Raw genomic sequence first — 6,082 nt, 5'->3', positions numbered from 1 at the left:
GGCCAACGCCAGGCCTAATCCCAGTTTGTTTGCCACACGTACTGAAAATTCCGACAACCCCGACAGCCAGCAGGTAAAAGAAATGCTGAAACAGCTGGTTCGTTCAATGCGGGTGCTGCTCTCCAGCATCAACACGCAAACAGCAAAGTTCGCTGTTCAGTTTTTGGACGCATTTGAGCCGCTCTTGGCGGCATTGCAATAATTCACAATGGCGCAACAAACTAACCCCACCTCTGTGACGATGCACTTGCGCCGCAGTGTAGTGATGCAATGGAATGCCCGAGGCCTGCGTGGTCGGCTGAGTGACTTCCGACAGCGGGTACAGAAGTACCGCTTTCCTGTGATTGTGATCTGTGAGCCCAACATGCCGGCTGCTTTCCGCCTTTCTGGATATGTTCTGCTATGGTCTAGAGAAGCAAACGAAACAAGCAAAGTGCTGGTATGTGTACGCCAAGACATTGCGCACGTCCGCCATGCTCTGCAGCCCCACAACACGAACCACTACATTTGTTTGACGTTAACCCTGAAAGGACGAGTATGTTCCGTAATTGGCGCTTATATTCCACCGAGAGATGGCTTGGACAAATCATATCTATTTTCAACAATCCAGTGTTGTGCAGCTCCTCGTATTATTGTGGGGGACTTTAATGCTCACCACCCTCAGTGGGGTAGTGCAATAATGAGCAATAGAGGAAGAGACCTGGCAGACTTTATGCATACGCAAGATCTCGTCAATATAAACGACGGCTCACCGACGTTTCTACGCGGAACAACCTACAGCAGCTGCTTGGATGTGGCGTTTGTTTCCAGAAGCCTCCATCCCTCCGTTTCTTGGTGTAGTGATGTGGAAACACATGGGAGTGATCACATACCAACGTATATATGCATCAAGTGGTTTGCACCTGCCACTTCACCTCGTGTGCAATACACAGACTGGCCCGCCTTTAGGGCAGCGGTGGAGACTTCCAGCGTGGACCTCCAGTCTCCATCTCAAATAGAGGGACTCATTACTTCCTCTCTCAGTGAGAACACTCGCTATGTTAGTGTGCCGGTGTCAGTGTCCAGCATCGACGTGGAATTCGAGCGGCTTCGCGCGATCCGTCGGCGGGCTGAAAGGAAGTACAGAAGAACGAAATCCGCGCAAGATCTCGCACTTTCTCGCCAAGCTAAACGACAAGTTTTGCGTCACCTGAAGAGGTTAGGACGACAACGTTGGAGACAGTTCTGCTCATCACTGGATCCCCGTAAGCCCCTGTCGCGTATCTGGCATGTTGCGAGAAGCTTGCGCACACCTCCGCGAGAAAGGCACCCTTTTCGTGCCCTGGCCCTTTACCAACGCCGCAATAAAGTTGACGTAGCTGAAGATTTTTGTAAAATGGTTGTGGGCACAAACCAGGCACAGTTACCAATTTCAGTGGTTTTTGCACCACCTTCGCCCAATGATCAATACGACGTGCCCTTTACAATAACTGAATTAGACGCCGCTCTTGCTTCCTGTCGGCATTCTTGCTTCCTGACGGGATTACTTATTCAACCTTATCGAACCTAGGCATGGATGGTAGAACTGCAATACTTAATTATTTCAATGATATATGGGCTTCCAGTACTGTTCCTGAACACTGGAAAATTAGCCGCCTGGTTGCTCTTTTGAAGCCTGGAAAGCCTCCTCTCGAACTTACCTCATACCGGCCAGTTGCCCTAGCAAGCTGTGTTGGAAAAGTTATGGAGCGCATGGTGCTGGCAAGACTTGAGTGGTATCTAGAAAGTAATGATCTTTATCCGAATATGTTGACTGGATTTCGCCGCGGACGCTCTTCCATTGACAGCGTCATCGACCTTGTGGCGACAGTAGAACACGAAAAGCGTCACCGTCGACTAGTAGCTGCCGCATTTTTAGATATAAAGGGAGCTTACGACAACGTTCTCCATGAAGCTATTCTTGATGGACTTGACGACGTGGGAGTTGGTGGCCGGCTGTACTTATGGATCGTAAGCTATCTCAGCGGCCGCTCTGTTTACATGACTACACCTGAAGGAGATACTACCCACTTTCAGGTCGGTCGTGGAGTTCCACAGGGAGGAGTTCTCAGCCGAACTTTATTTAACGTTGCGCTAATTGGCCTGGTGAGTGAACTGCCAACTAACATCCACATAAGTGCATATGCTGACGACATCTGCATCTGGGCCTCTGGTTCGACGCGCCCACAACTACGTGCGAGACTGCAACGAGCTGTGTCATCAACATCGATGTACTTACGGCGTCAAGGTTTATTTTTAGCGGCAGAAAAGTGTGCAGTGATCGCGTTTACGGGAAAATGTGTCAGCCGCTACCCGATTACCCTTCATGGAGTCGTAATACCATACGTCTCCAGGCACAGATTCTTGGGAGTAATTATTGACCACCGACTATCTTGGTCCAAACATATTGCTATGGTGAAGAAGAGGCTAATTAATTTTTGCCATGTACTTCGTTACATAGCTGGCATCAAATGGGGTCCAACTGAGCGCTCCTTAATACGGCTTTACGAGGCTCTGTTTGTTGGCTACATCCGGTACAGTCTCCCAGCACTCTCTAGTATGAGCATTTCCTGCTTGCGGACTTTAGAGAGCATGCAAGCGCAGGCACTGAAAATATGCCTTGGACTGCCCAGGTGCACCTCTAACAAAGGCACAATTGAAGAGGCACACGCTCGCCCAATGTCCATATACTTGTCACACGAACCACTTCGTGTATATTTACGAGCACTTACAACACACCGTTTTCACCCACTCAGCAAGATTCTGGATGAGAGGCCGGACTGCAGTTTTACAAGTGCACTCCGCTGCCATCAGTCGCAAGTACCGACAGGATATGCCCTCCCATATCGTCCCACCCAACCACCATGGACGATGGATAAACCTTTGGTGCACCTTCGTGTTCCCGGCATACTAAAGAAATCAATGGTACCAATTAGTGGACTCAAACAACTTACTCTGGCACACATCTGGTCAGAATATTCCAGTTATATTCACGTATACACCGATGGATCTGTGTCAGCACAGGCATCCGCTGCAGCTGTGGTCATACCAGCTCAGAAAACGACTCTGCATTTCCTTTTGGGACATACCTCTACATCAACCGCTGCCGAACTTGTAGCCATTCGGGAATCCATTCGCTATATATGTGGGGAACCACCTCAAAAATGGTGTATATTCACGGACTCGAACACTGCATTACAAATTTTGGAAAACTTCTTACGCCACACTGCCTATCAGTCCCTGGCTCTAAACATTATGGAGCTCATCACATCTGCCCAGCTGCAAGGCCACATGATAATGTTTCAATGGATTCCTGCCCACTGCGGCCTCCATGGGAATGAGCAGGCCGATGTTGAAGCGAAAATCGCACTCATCAATGGCTTCCAAACAGCTGTGCCTTTTTCAAGAGCGGATACGACGTGTCTTCTAAAGAGTTATATGAATATTGCTACAGCAGCTTACTGGGCTCAACCAGACGCCCGACACATCCGTCTAAGAAGGCTCGATCGAACATTTAAATTTAATGTTCCGCGTGATATTCCGCGTCATCAGACATGCTTGATACATCGACTTCGTTTAAACGTGGCTTTCACGCGCAAGTACTTACATTTAATTGGACAGATGGACTCACCGGAATGTTTAGCTTGTGGCGTCCCAGAGACTGTGGACCATGTATTATTGGTGTGCCCAGAGTATGCGAACGAAAGAAATGTGCTAGCTGCTTCCTTGAAGCGTTGACAAGAGGCCTCTGTCGCAGGAACTGCTGCTTGGCGCTTGGCAGGACAAGGGCAAGGGCGTCCAGGCAGTGCGCGCTCTTTGCCGTTATTTGAGCGCCAGCGGACTTGATTCACGTTTGTAAAGCAAGTTGCTGTGTCTGTATGTATATATATATATATATATATATATATATATATATATATATATATATATATATATATATATATATATATATATATATATATATATATATATATATATATATATATATATTTCATATGCCTTCTCCCACATCGTCACCCATCATGACCTTCTTTCTTCTCTCCTTCCCTTTCCCCAGTGCAGAGTAGCAGGCCAGATTTGAATTATTCGGGCCAACCTCTCTGCCTTTTCCTTTCAATAAATCCATCTATCTATCCCCCGACCAGTCTGCTATTACTGTGGTATTAGAGGACATATATCCCGCTTCTGTCGTCGCCGCCTTCAGAACGAACGCCGTGGTTACGACACCTTCGAATGCGACATGCCTTCAACCTCATATCAACGCCGGTCTATTCCAAGCCCACCTCGACGATCCTCCCCACCTCCAGTATCTTCCTCTGAGCCTCGTAGGAACCATGTATCCCGACGCCGGTCCACATCCCCCATACCGCCGCTCAGTTTCCCCTCTCCGCCCCGCAACCGGTCTCCCTGTCCGCCATCCGGAAAACTAAGTGTTGCAGTTTCCGGAGGTCAAACTGCACTCTGCGAACTTACTAAAAGTCCTCCTGATCGCCCGTATAACGTTATTGGTGTTATCGCTGAAGGTTTACCGGTTGAAGCTTTGATACAGGGGCTGCAATTTCTGTCATTCACGCTGATTTGTGCTACCATCATTCAAGTCATTCATCATTCATCATGTGATTCATCATTACAAGTCATTGGTAGTCATTTTAGTCATTAAACACTTTTAGTCATTTCTAATCAATCGCAGACGTTATACAAGTCATCGTTAGTACGTGATACTGGCCATTACAAGTCATTAGTAGTATTTTCGTCATTACTACTCATTACTATGCATTTTAGTCATTTAAAATCAATTGTAGTCGTTACACATATCAGTCATTGCAAATCATTACAAGTTATTCGTAGTTATTTTACTCATTACCAAGCATTTTAGTAATTTCTAATCAGTTGTAGTCTTTACACTCGTCGTTAGGCATATTGATAATTACAAGTCATTATTAGTCGTTATAACCTCAACTAATCACTCTATAACTATGAATCATTTTTTTATTCTTAACCTGTCTTCATGCGGCGGACATGTGGCAGTATATGTTTTCATATCTCTTTTTACCACATCGTCACCCATCACGACCTTTCTTCACCTCTTCTCTTCCTCTAGCGCATGTAGTACATATTCATCTTTCCGGCCGACTTCTCTCCCTTCCCAGTCAATAAACTCATCTCTAATTTCGCAGACCTTTGAAACTGCTCTGCTTTGCACGCCAGCAGCTGTGCCCGTGGTGAAGAGCGCTTCGGTCGACCTCTGGCAGCATATACGAACGAGGTTCGCGTCCGGTAGAGGTGAAGCAGCAGCCGCCTCTCTTCACTTTGGTTTATGGACCTAACCTTTCGCAGCTTTTTTTACGCGATGTGATATCTTGCATGGGCGTTGCCAGCTTTGTGAGCTAAAAATCACGGACATGGGTCTAGCAAGTGGTTGCTGGCAGTTCACGCGGGCGGGCACTGTTAAGTCGCAGGATAGTACGACTTCACGCGATCCCGTTACACAGCTACATTATACTTCAGTCATATGTTTGTCACATGTGTTTTAGGAGTGAAAGAAGTGAGAAAATTAAAATGTATGGGCCTCTTGTCTGACCTCGGCTGGTGCAGGCGTGCTGGACAGTACTAAACTTAGAAAAGAGTGAGCGTCTCGACCACGAGACTTTTTTTTTTTTTTTTTTTTTTTTTTTTTTTTAGCGCGTATAAGAAAAGTGGACATCATTTGCTCCCTGTAGTGGTCGCCAGCAGTTGTGTTCAAAATTTCTATCGATCTCGAGGAGGAGGAGGAAAAAACTTTATTAAACCAGCGAGTTTGGACCCTTCGAGGGCCCAGGGCCACCGCACGGCCCTCACATTACGCGCATGTGTCCAGGTCACGTAGGGCCATGGCACTGGCACCCCGGTCCACACAGCGAAGTTGTATGTCCAGGTCCTGCGACGTAAGGAGGGCTTCCCATTCCTCCCATGATCCGATGGCGGGCTGTCCCTGCGGGGGAGGATCGGCAGGGCAGCCGAAAAGAATGTGGTCCAAGGTGGCGTGCATCGATCTCGAATGTTGGCTGAATACGATGGATTCAGC

This window comes from Amblyomma maculatum, chromosome 1, assembly GCF_055883805.1.
Source record: "Amblyomma maculatum isolate TAMU_Amacu chromosome 1, ASM5588380v1, whole genome shotgun sequence".
Taxonomy (NCBI): Eukaryota; Metazoa; Arthropoda; class Arachnida; order Ixodida; family Ixodidae; genus Amblyomma; species Amblyomma maculatum.
The sequence above is the reverse complement of the archived record's forward strand: the minus strand, read 5'-3'. Positions refer to the sequence as shown.